Genomic DNA, 13129 nt, shown 5'->3' on the forward strand with positions numbered 1-13129 from the left:
ACAGCAGTGCTGTAGCCGGCTCTTTTTTTTTTCCTTCCCCCCCCCCCCCTTGGCAGACCCCTTGAGAGAAGTATGGTAGCTTTTCCTTCATCACATCAGCATCTTCACAAGCATAATTGCTGCTTGGCCAGCTGTTGTTAAAACTCCTAAGGGCCCTGCCTGGAAAAATGAAATAAAATAGCAAGCTTAAAATGTTTATAATAAAATAGAAATAGAAATCAAAGTAAGTTGTATAATGTGACACAAAACTGCATTGTGCTGTATTTGTAAATTCATCAGAATAATAAAGAGCAACTACCAATTGGATAATTGTTCTCCATTACTTGTGCAGCTCTTTACAGTTTCTTTACAGTATTATCCCACCCCAAGGACAACTGTTCAGTATTCCCCCTTTTAAAAGAAAAACTAGGGCTGTAGGTTTAATTGATTGACAAATTAAATCCATTTAAAGAAATCTGTCATGCAAAAACAATTACCAGTGGATGCCTACAATAGTGAAGATTGGTTATTTATGGTTCTGGCTACTACTGTATTTCATTTGACCTGTCTGTAGATTTATTGCAGGATAAGAGAATTCCTTTCCTAAGGTGGAGTGACCTTTTCTGGTGAAGATAAGCTTTCTTGCACATCACTCCTGCCTGAGGCTAGAGACTCTCACACATGTAATAAGTACACCTCAGAATCTTAATTCAGGAGATGTGTGCCTTTTCCAGGTACTGCTACTATTTGATTGCTTAACTGAGTGGAGTTATAGTGGAACAGTTGTCTCGGAGCCCGTTCACGGCGCTTCCCAGATGTGATCTTACACAGTTCCACAATTTTGTGTATGAAGGAAGCGTATATCAAGGATGGGACACTGTATGGATTGCACCAAGAAGAAGTGACTCTTGCCACTGCAAGTACATATGAATTCTGCCACAGACACCAGGACAAATAGGGCTGCCATATTCCCCCCTGCATGAAACTCTTTGCTGCATAACATGCCGAAACCAACAGGTGCATCTTATTCTAGATTGTGATGGATTGCTGGAAAATACTTGTGGTGAATTTTGCCTGTGTTGCATTTATTCAAGTAAAATAGATGACAGCCTTACAAGTGTGAACAGCTTTTGTGAGAGTGTGGCTGGAGTAGATTTGGCACAGTTGGGTGTCATTCATCAGAGGGGCAGGCCATTGGCTGAGATGCAACTGGTCTAAGGGTCAGGAGATCAAACTGAGCCAAGTTGAGGTAGCAGGTTCAAGGAACACAGTCAAACCCAGGAGTTAGCAATAGAGCCTGCAGTAGCAGTCAGGCATCAAAACAGTAGGGTGGCAATGGTAACCAGCCTCATAGGCCTGTAGATTGCTGCAGTGACATGCCCACTGTGGCACAATGCAAGTATTTTAACACTTCAGTGCTAGCTGCTTCCCTAATGGCTTTATGGCCCTCAATTCTTCAGTAAACTAGGGGGTTCGGGCTCCCTGGCACACAGGGACAAGTCATGAAGCAAGACACACTTGCAAAGGTGACCTAGCCATAGCTACCTGACTTTTGAGCAGGTCATTTTATCTGTCAGTGACAAAATAATAAATTTATATTTTCTGCCAGATTTTTAGACTGCCCTTCCACCATAGATAGTGACCTTATCACAATTTCCAACAGAAAACAGATCCTATTTAACAGAAAAGAACCGTAAGACTACTTCAGCCTGATCATTAGTAAAATGCAGCAGTGCAGACAACCCTCAAAACGTTAAACCCATTTACTAATTTCCTCCAAAGGCTTTCAAGAGCAAAGTTTTCCTGGTTACGCAACAGACTTTGGTAAAGGGGGTACACTTGAGGCCCTTTGAAGTAGTCTGTGTGAAAAAACAGAATATAGTGTTTGGGGCAAGGGAATTGAGTTTGAGTGAGGGCACAGAAAATAGCAATGTGTTGATCTTGGGGTGGGGGGACGGTGACATTTCCACTGAAGCAGCATAGCACATTGACACAGAAGAACAACAAGTTAGTCTTTTTACACAGGCCACAGAATAAATAAAAGAAATGAAGGCAATAGTGGATTCGTTCCTGGGAAATTTGTTTCTGGGTAAAGTAAACAAGATAACAAAAAGTTAGGTTAACTTTAGGCAGGATGAGTGCCACACTGTATATTTGCAGGGACATCAGAGTGGTTCTGCCTTCAACTCTACATGAGATTGCTGTAGCAAGATTTCTACCTTTCTGTGGGATTATCCTTGGTAGCAGAGTGGTACATAAAAGACAATGGGAGGTCTTCAGTGCCTCAAGAGTTCTGCTTCTAAGGGCATTAGTGTGGGAGTATCTGATTGCATTTGGGGGCCTCCTGCATACTCCTTCTCAACAGCCTGTCGGTCCCTTTCGGAGTGGGCCAGCTTCATTTGTACAAACTCTCACAGCTTATTTGCCATTGAAATTAGCTGCAGTTCAGCCCTCCTAAGACAATGTTTCAAAATTGGTAGGAGAATGAGGTTGCTTGCGCTATCCTCACTCCCAACCTCCACATGTTCAGATGAAAATCTGCGTAAAGCAGTGTTCTTCAGCCTTGGAGTTCCCACAGGCTGTTGGGACTCCAGGGACGATGGGAGTTGTAGTTAACAATATCTGAGGAGGACCTAAGGTTGAAAACCAGTGGCATAGACAGCTGGCAGGGTTGGCCCAATGGCCCAAGACCCTTAGCTACCTGAGATGAAGGTATGCAGTTGACTAGACTGCAGTAGGAGACACACGAGCACTGAAATTTAAGTAGGAGAAACCTAGCTCTAGATTTGCATTGTGGAATAATCAAAACGTGAACTCTACTATTTGTCTTCATCATACTTCATTGGGTATTGCATCATAATTCTAAAAAGCATTTGTATGGTGTCAGTCAGACTTAAAAAGCGTCCCCAGGCAGTTTACAATATTAGAATAGTGTTACAATTAAAACCCATAAAACGTCAAAGCAAGCCAATAAAATGACTTCACATGCAGGTAAGAATTAAAATGCAGCAAACGCTTGGCAGAATAAAAATGGCAGGTTACAACAGTCCTAACCCCACCGATCTGCTGGCTGCAGGAGGTTAAGACTGAGCCGAGGCACCTCTGGCAGCAGAGGAGAATGCCTACAGATATCTCTATGGACCTAAAGATACCACTGATGTGGGACATTCCAGGGTGGGATGGAGGTGCCTTCATTTATCGGGAATGGGTTCCCCCTGTACACCAGCCCAGAAGTGGCACAACCATTTCTTCCCTTACTAGTACCGGGGGTGGGGGGCATAAGAAAATACTGATAGCTGTACAAAGGGAAGGGAGCAAGTTCAACGCCCACTCCCCAGTGCGCAGACACTTCCATTGCCTCCCCACCATGACCTGATGTGGCTTTAGAAGGGACTACCTGCCACTTCACACATGCACATACTGAGGATTGCACTGATAATCTACAATCCAATATATGTTTACCTGGGACTGATGGAACTTATTGGCACTTCTGAATAGACATGTATAATAGAACTGTACTGTTAACCTCCACCCCACCCCACCGGGGGGAAATCGCCAATGAAGGTGTCAGTCTAACCTCCCTTGAAAGGCGGTATCAGTCTGAACATTTTTACTTTTAGCCTATAATTAAATATACTGTATGCTGTAAAGCCACACAGTTATTAAAATATCTATCCTTGTTCCTTTGAATAGCACAGTTTGAATATGTCCTTCCTGCTGGATATTCAGAATTTGGCATGCAACATTGGGTGGGGGGCGGGAATGCAAGTGTTGCTTGTTTAAATGCAGCTCTTGTAAACATTCAGCCTTTTAATTGCTGCCAAATCTTAAAGGAAACTATAAGAACCAGAATAGCTGTACCAATGCGTATGCAAAAGGGTTGTAATCAAAGCTGGTAATGTCCAGCGTGTAGGAACATGGTTGTGCATAAAGGGAGACAGCACACGGCTAACAGTTCCAGCAACTCGGCAAGAGTGCAGCCTACAAGAGATAAGTCATATAAAATTGGTTTTTCAACGAGGCTGACATGTTAGAGAGTAAAGATAAAGAAACAGCTGTAGCATCAAATCATCAGCTCACATCACCAGCTATAGAGGTAGAATACACAATTTGAGTTGCATTGACTTATTTTATCATTTATGAAAGATTGCCGGATAGTCAGTTGGAAATACTAGAGTTCTTTGTTTATCTGTAGGCCAGGCATTAGTCATGCACACCTCACCCTTTTCTGATCATGCAACCTGTGTTTAATTTCATATTTGGAATCCTCTCAAATCCACACCCATTAATTTTTATTGTTAGTTTGTCTTGCTACTTATATCCTGCCGATAGATAGATAGATAGATAGATAGATAGATAGATAGATAGATAGATAGATAGATAGATAGATATCAGGAAGCATAGGCAGGTTATTCACACAGGTTTAGCTGATGAATAAACACAGCCAGCCAAAGATATTTTTGGCACCCCTCCCCATCAGGGAAAAAAGGGTGAGTAATGATCTACATTGGGATCTAGTGGGGAATAAAGATCTACATTGGGATCTACTGCCTGTGGTTCCTGCCATCTGAGGCAGCTTGCCTCACAGGTGGGTTGGCCCTGTGAATAAACGTGCACCTGGCTTGACCTACACCTCCCTAATCACAAAGAAATGTGTTAATGGGGCCCTCAGGTTTGGGGACAGGGTGACCCAGGAGAGGACATTCTTTCTGGTAGCCCTAAATTGTGGAATTCACTGCCCACAGTGGAGTTTCTTGTGTTTTTAATATTCTGTTAGGGGCCATTGAGAGTGCTTGGGGCAACCCAATCAGATGGGCAGCATAATAATAATAATAATAATAATAATAATAATAATAATAATTCCTTCATTTACAGCCTTCCCTCTGTGCTCAAGATGCACCTCTTTAGCCTGGCCTTTCATAGTTGAGAGAGATATTTTTAGGAGACATGTGACTGCGATTTGTTTTAAACTATTCTCAATATTGCATTTTATATTGCTATAGCCTGCCCTGCAACTTTCTGGTGAAGAGTAAGTAGCTAACAACAACAACCAATGTAGGTTAACACTGCATGAGATCAGGCTGCCTACCTCCTGTAATCAAAACTTGAAAATAAATAAATACCAGCAAATGGAGCAAAGAAACAAATGGGTGCTTCTTGAGTCTGCCATTCTAGGTTGAGCTGTGTCACAGCTGCACAATTTAAGCTGAACCAAGCTGAACACCCTGGGTGGTGCTCTTGCACAATTCCCATTCACTGAAATCCAAGTTGCTCAGAAGAACTTCCATCAGACAACTCCTTTTGTTTTGTAAAGAAAATCTCCACTTAGACAAATAGAAGTAATTGGGCATCTTTCGCCACCAAGAAAAATATTTCTTGATTTATTGGGGCGAGGGGATAACTAGCACCGTCATCGAGAATATTCCGTTAAGAATGAAACGTACACGTTTAATAAGCTTAAAGAGCCTATTCAATTCAAAGCCACGAAAGCCACTGTTATCTAAAACCCTTACCAGGTTTCGGCTTGGGAGCAGTCACTGAAAAAGCACAAATTAATAAATGGAGATAAATGTAGGGTTATAGGCAAATGTCATGTCATAGATTTACCTACCAACAAGACACTGGCAAGGTTTAGGTCAGGGGTTAATGAAAGACATCCAAAGGTCATTTGGTGATTATATGAGAGCATGGGTTTAATAGGGTGCCGAGACGACAGACACTGACAGAAGATTTATACCAGAGGTGATGACACTACTACGGATACTGCTGATAAAAAGAGCCCCAATATTGGACTGAACAGAATGATGAATGGCACCCCCGTCTATTCACACTTCTCATTATAAGCTCTTTCACTCTTGGTGGCACTTAGCTGCATTTATTTACTGTGCTTTGAAGGTGCAGGGCAATAGCCCAGTATATCTAATGTGTTTAAATGGAGACTTGCCATAAAAAAAAAAAAAAATGAAACAAGAGATAAGATTAGGCCATTGAATAATTGCACAGCTTTCCTGCAGAGATTATATTCACTAGCGCTAACATTATTTTTTTCCCCTCCTAATGTTCTGAGTTGTGAGGAGAGCTCAAGTGAATTAATTTTCTAAGGCAGAAGGTCAAAGGAAAATAAACTGATAAGCATTATGCCTGCTATAGAATATGACTTTACAATATTCCCTCACCCTCAATTGTCAGATAGCGGCTACGAGATAATACGCTAAAAGTATATAAGCATATTTTTCACTGCGCCATATGTGCAGTTTGGCTTGTCCTTGGATGCTGTTTTTCTTTGTGTGCCTTGGCAAAGGGGAAGATCAAAGAAGTCAAAATGTCAAATAATGAAAATAATGATAAAAAAACAACTTTGAGAACTGAACTGGGCCTTTTGTGTGTGTGTGTGTGTGTGTGTGTGTGTGTCCATATAAGACCTGATGAATAACACACAGTGTCCCAAGAAACTCCTTTTCAAGTAGCTATGTATTTATCAAACTGCTGGAGTGTGTCGTCTGTGAATAAGACCTATCAGCTTTCCAGGAAAAGGAACACTAGGAAGAGTCATAAGTACTGCAAATGACCAGCCTTACAAAAAGATTACTTGTTTAGCAAATTGGATTTCTATCCTGCTGGCTCAGGGCAGGTAACACAGCACTACAACCGACACTCAGTACAGTAAAGCTGACAAATTAAAACTCTAAATATTTTTTAAACAGAATTTAAATTATCCTAAACCAGCTTAACCCCAATCATCAAAAGGCTGGGATTCCTTCAAGATACATAGGCTTGCCCTTTGATATGTGTGTATGGGAAGAGTATCCCGCTGTTGTGAAAAGGCAAAAAATAAGTTATATTTCAGGCTGAAGACAAGATGATAAGTATCCCCACCCCCACCAGAAAGCTGAAGTGGAATAGAATCTTAAGGTGTTAACGTTTATTCCACTGTCGTCTCTGGTGAATAGGTTTTGCAAGTTTCTAATAGCGCTTCAAAACCCTGCACAACCTATTCAACAAGCGACAGGGGTGGGGTAAAGAAATTAATAAATTGAGCACAGCATGGATAATGTGCTATCATCTTCAGCTAAAAAAGGAAGTACTTCTTGCAGTGCACAGTGAAAATTTGGGATACTCTGCCACAGGAGTAGTGATGGCTGGTGGTCACCAGCATGGATGACTTTAAAAGAGATAAATTCATTGAGAAGAAGGCTGTCAATGGCTATGAGTCAGGACGTCTGTGAACTGCATTCAGTATCAGAGGCAATATGCCTGGAGATCATGAGAGGAAGAATGGAAGGAACACAGCCGGACAGGGTGCTGTTGCGCTCATGCCCTGCATGCAGGCCTTCCCTGGGCATCAGGTTGGCCACTGTGAGCACAGGATGGTAGACTAGATGGGCCTTGGGTCAGATCCAACAGAGCTCTTCCTATGTTCTTATGTTGAAACTATTGTGTTTTTTCAGTGCTTTTGCGAAATTGCAAACCAATTGGAATGAATGCTCTCCACATAGCCAACATTGTCTAATTTCCGTGCCTAATAAAAAATAAAAGAAGATCATTATGAATGGTCAATATGCAGGTTGTCTGGAGACATCCCTAATTTATCATTCCTCGGAGGCAGTGGCACCACTCTTTATAGTTATGGTTTAAGAGGCAGAGTTGGGAAACAAAACAAAATGACCAGGGGTGCTTTAGTTGTGATTCCTATATTGAAATGGTTGGGAATAGATGTCCCTCAGGGACCAACTCTACACACATGTGATTCTATGAGAACTAGGATTTGGTCATTGTTAAGAGGTATTAGAGCCAGGAACCCCAAAATTCATAAAACCAAATACTCCGTTACCCTATGTTAAAAGCCATTGGGGCTAGAGGTCTTGAGTATGTTTCCGAGCACAATTCAAAGTGTTGGTGCTGACCTTTAAAGCCCCAAACAGCCTCGGTCCAGTATCCATGAAGGAGCATCTCCACCCCCAATGTTCTGCCCGGATGCTGAGGTCCAGTGCTGAGGGCCTTCTGGCGGTTCCCTCGCTGTGAGAAGCCAAGTTACAGGGAACCAGGCAGAGGGCCTTCTTGGTAGTGGCACCCACCCTGTGGAATGTCCTCCCTCAGATGTCAAAGAGAACAACAACTACCAGACTTTTAGAAGACATCTGAAGGCAGCCCTGTTCAGGGAAGTTTTAAATGTGTGACATTTTAATGTATTTTTAATCTTTGTTGGAAACCGCCCAGAGTGGGTGGGTACAAATAATAAATTATTATTACTATTATTATTATTATTAAGTGTTATCTGGGCTGTAGAGTGTTCACTGTGTTCTAAAGTGGACTTCCCAATGGCCTCCCCTGATCGGGAAGAAATAGATAGAACACCAGCTTGCTTGCCTATTCATATCGTGGCTTCGGCCACAGGTGCATTACCAGGCTCAAATGCAATTACATCATTCTTTTTCTTAATTCAGATCAAAGCAGGTTAGGAGGAAATGCGTCCAGAGCCAGTGAGAGTCAGTGCAGTGCAGTGCTTAGTGTGCTGGACCTGGGGCATCAGGGTTCAAATCCCCACTCAGCCTAACCTACGTCACAGAGTTGCTGTGGGGATGAACTGAGGAAGGGCAGAACCATGTTTGCCACCATGAGCTCCTTATTGGGGAAGGGAGGATAAAAAAGCAATAAATAACAAATAAAACACAGCATTTCCTAAGAAACTGAAGAACAGATAGCAGGATACATATGAATTGTGACTACCATCGCATGTACAAACCCCAACCGGCAGTGGTAGCACGCTGGATGCAGAGTAAATGTGTGTGTGTGTGTGTACACTGCCTTTGTTTGGATAATAATAGTATTGTTGTGCCTAAGCCCCAGCTCTTGACTCCTGGTTTGTGATTCTTGGCTTCTGACTCCTGGCTCCCATTCACCACCCAGCACCGCCGGTAATTAAGGTTGTCAGCTGATTAACACTTTAGCTTTCAGCCAATTAAATAGCTTGTTAACTGACTAATATAGATGTTGCAATATATCAATAAAGGTGATATTTTGAGTATATTTCAATTAAGAGTTCTCTTGACCAAACCGCACACTAGAACGAATGATTCCCTGGCAAATCATTTTGTGCACACCGCCTGAATCATACTACTGCACCTAAATTGTCTACAAGGATGCAGTCAGAGCTGATTTGAAAATTCTCATTGTGAAACTTGCAATTAATGATTTAGTAGGCGAGAATGTGCATGTTTTGACCAGCTTGGAAGTGAGTCTCTCTTTCCCCCCTTTATTCTATCCATGGGTTGGATTTGAATCACTTATCAGCAAGCAGGTAGATGATCAGGCATAAAAGACAGTTTTATGCAAAGTCAGGCCATTGGAGCTTGCAGGGCAATGTTGTCTACTAACAGTTGTGAGCATGCCATACATTTAAAATACATTCCTCCCCTACCAAAAAGCTACAGTTCCCAGCACTCTTAACAAACGACAGTTCTCGGGATTCTTTGGTAGCGATGCTTTCAATTAGGGCCGGATTTAGGTTTGATGAGGCCCTAAGCTACTGAAGGTAATGGGGCCCTTTATATGCCCAGCTGTCCAGTTTGTCAACAACAAATTGTCGCTGTTTTTTGTCAAAACAAAAAAAAATTCCTTCCAGTAGCACCTTAAAGACCAACTAAGTTAGTTCTTGGTATGAGCTTTCGTGTGCATGCACACTTCTTCAGATACACTTTTTTCCTTCCAGTAGCACCTTAAAGACCAACTAAGTTAGTTCTTGGTATGAGCTTTCGTGTGCATGCACACGAAAGCTCATACCAAGAACTAACTTAGTTGGTCTTTAAGGTGCTACTGGAAGGAATTTTTTTTGTTTTGACTATGGCAGACCAACACGGCTACCTATCTGTAGCTGTTTTTTGTGTTGAATATATGCTGTATGGTAATTTATGGACCTAATAGCTACCTAAAGCCACTTGCGCACAACAAAATATGTATTTTATCAAAGCAGTTGTTGAACTGAAATACAATTAAGAAGAAGTATATTAATAATGAAATAATTATTAAACTACATCATAGGAGCCTACACAACACAAAACACTGTTGCTGTATGTAGGTTTTATTTTATTTGTTTTTTATCTTATATTTGGATATGTACATCCAGGTTGTTGTTTTTCCTTTAAATTGTTTGGGGGCCCCCAAAAGAGTGGGGCCCTAAGCTATAGCTTGTTTAGCTTATACATAAATCTGGCACTGCTTTCAATGTACAGTCATACCTCAGGTTACAGATGCTTCGGGTTGCACGATTTCAGGTTGCGCACCACGCCGAACCCGGAAGTACCAGAATGGGTTACTAAATCACGCTTTGTGCATGTGCAGAAGCGCTGAATTGCGACCCGTGCATGCGCAGATGCGGTGCTGCGGGTTGCTAACGTGCTTCCCGCACGGATCACGTTCGCAACCCGAGCATCCACTGTATGATCTGAATGCAGCCAAAGTCTCAAGCAGCAGTTTTCTCCATGACTTGCAACTTGATGCCAGAGGTTGAACCTGGAGTGTTCTGGGTGCATAGCATGTGCGCTACCCCTGAGCTGTGCCCGCTTTCAAATATGTGTCCCTGCACATGCTCAGAAAAATACCTTGTTGTTATTTGAATTAAGCCTTGGCGCTGAGATTGGTCTCCGAAACTAAAATGTGGCTCAAGGAAAGCCTTGAGCCATAATGACCTAACTGACTGGTGTTTTCGAGCTGACTGCTAATATGGCTGTAGAGCCTGATATGATTCTGGAAACATCCGAGAGAATTCGATAAAAGCAAAATGTTGCCTTTCATTGCATAAAATGGCCAGGGGCAGGGTTCTGTGAGATGCTCGCCACGCTGCATGCCAAGAATACTGCACCAAAATTTCAGCTTTTCTAAGGGAGGCGTTTCCAGCTACAGTAGGGGGAGCTGGATAATTTATAGGTTAACATTTTCTTTTTATGCGAATAGCATTTTTTCTCATTTATAGTTAATTAGGTTAAGCATGCATGGGGAGCGAGGGAGGAAAGGCTTTCAGATAGGATCTAAATGATTAGTAATTTGAATAAAGTAAAAGAAACCTCGAAAAGATGTAGCTCTTGCATATATTAAATATGTGCTGTAACTAGCATGGGCATCAGATAGGAATTTTAAAAGACTCCATGTTAATTACAATGCTCACATAAGATACATGGCACATTTTTTATTTTATTTTGCTCATTCATTGTTATTTTTTAAATGCTAGGAATAATTAGACTTCGTTCGAACAGGGGAGGTTATTTCTCTATATGTCTTTGGGTGATACCTTTCTCATATATTTCCAGTCCCAAGAATGTTATTGATATGCACAAGATAACTTCATGCGGTAGGGTGTTGGGGGCAGGGTGGGATCACGTTGAGATTTTAAATGGGTTTTTCACCCAGATCCACCCTGAATGGTGCCAGCTTGGGGCTGGTTTCATATGTTTGCTAAGTAATCTATGGAGGGATGCATTCGGACTGTGTACACACATTTTATTCTAGAATCAATGGAGACTGAAGCACTTAATTTTTCTAAGTAGTCCACTCACAACCTAGATCTGTTGCATATTTTTTGCCCCTGAAAATGGCTTCTTGTTCGGTGCTATTTTTCTAGAAAAAGAGGTCCATTGGCCTGATCCTGCAGGCTCTTCTTATGGACACTCAATGCATATCGATTCTGCATTACCTCACAGTGTGGCCATTTGGAAATAGATGAAGGAGCTCTTGTCAATGGGGAGTGAATGCATTGGGGAGCATAAACCAAGATCGCAAAGCCACTTCCTTGTTCGAACACCTCGGGCATCTGCAGGGAGGAAAAGACGTGGATAATCTAACTGAAGGGAGGGTATTCCAGCATGGATCAAAGAACAACAGCCACTCTTGGGGACACCAGGATCTAGACCAGGGGTCAGCAAACTTTTTCAGCAGGGGGCCGGTCCACTGTCCCTCAGACTTTGTGGGGGGCCGGACTATATTTTTGGGGGACAGGGAAATGAATGAATTCCTATGCCCCACAAATAACCCAGAGATGCATTTTAAATAAAAGGACACATCCTACTCATGTAAAAACACGCTGATTCCCGGACCGTTCGCGGCCCGGATTGAGAAGGCGATTGCGCCAGATTCGGCCCCTGGGCCTTAGTTTGCCTACCCATGTTCTATAATCAATCTAGATTGAAAGCAGCATATTGAGGAGGAGCGCGGAGGGAAAAAATCATTTTTATACAATCTTCACAATCTTCTGACATCCCCAAAGATTACTCTCTACTCCTCACCTTTGTTGCCCCTTCTTGTCACAGTCCACATATTTCTGCACCTTACATTACCCACTCCACCTGCTCTGCACCCCAGCATTGTTAAACCTTATTTTTCTCTATCCCTCCTCCATCTTCCTGCAGTCCATCTATCCTCCTCCCCAACCCAATTCCTCACCAGGTTTGCCAGTAGCAACACACAAGGCTTTCACCCTCCATGCAGTTCATGTTGAAAGGGAACTTCAATCCCAGACTCAAAATTCAGGTGTGCGGCCATGTCTGCAGTGCAAGAGATTAAAGAGGCTTCACATCTGCATTTTGAACCATTGTTCTCTGAATTTCTCTTTGTACAATAAGGCCAAAACGCACTGGATCTATTAGCCTTTCCTTCTTGCCTACCCCATTGGGTTTTTGTTTTTTGGCTGTGGCTTCCAGTCACCCTGTAAAAGTACCAGCACCCATTAAGCACCTAGCTAGCACTTTTGCTTTCAGGTGGCTTTTGAAAGCGCATCTTTTTAAGGCAGCTTTCTCTTGCAAAGGGTGACTCAGCCCTTTTATACTACGCTCTGTGGACTTTTGCAATTTTATCCTTTTTAAGGTCTGCTTTTTAAATTGCTGTGTACATTTTATTTTTTGCTGCATATGTTGCCTTTCCGATATAAAACCTTGCCTTAAAAATAGAACTTATTTTTAAAAGGGGGCAAAGGGAGGTGTCATCTGCAAGTGAATGCCAGCATCTTAAACATGTAAGAAGGAAAGACTTCTTTCTTTCTTTCTTTCTTTCTTTCTTTCTTTCTTTCTTTCTTTCTTTCTTTCTTTCTTAGTTGCATGGACAGTTGAGAAAACTAGATATTATTCAGCAATTTGCAAGCAGCTTGCAGACACCAATGGGGCAG

The sequence above is a fragment of the Podarcis melisellensis genome (assembly GCF_964234715.1).
Source record: "Podarcis melisellensis genome assembly, chromosome: 1".
Taxonomy (NCBI): domain Eukaryota; kingdom Metazoa; phylum Chordata; class Lepidosauria; order Squamata; family Lacertidae; genus Podarcis; species Podarcis melisellensis.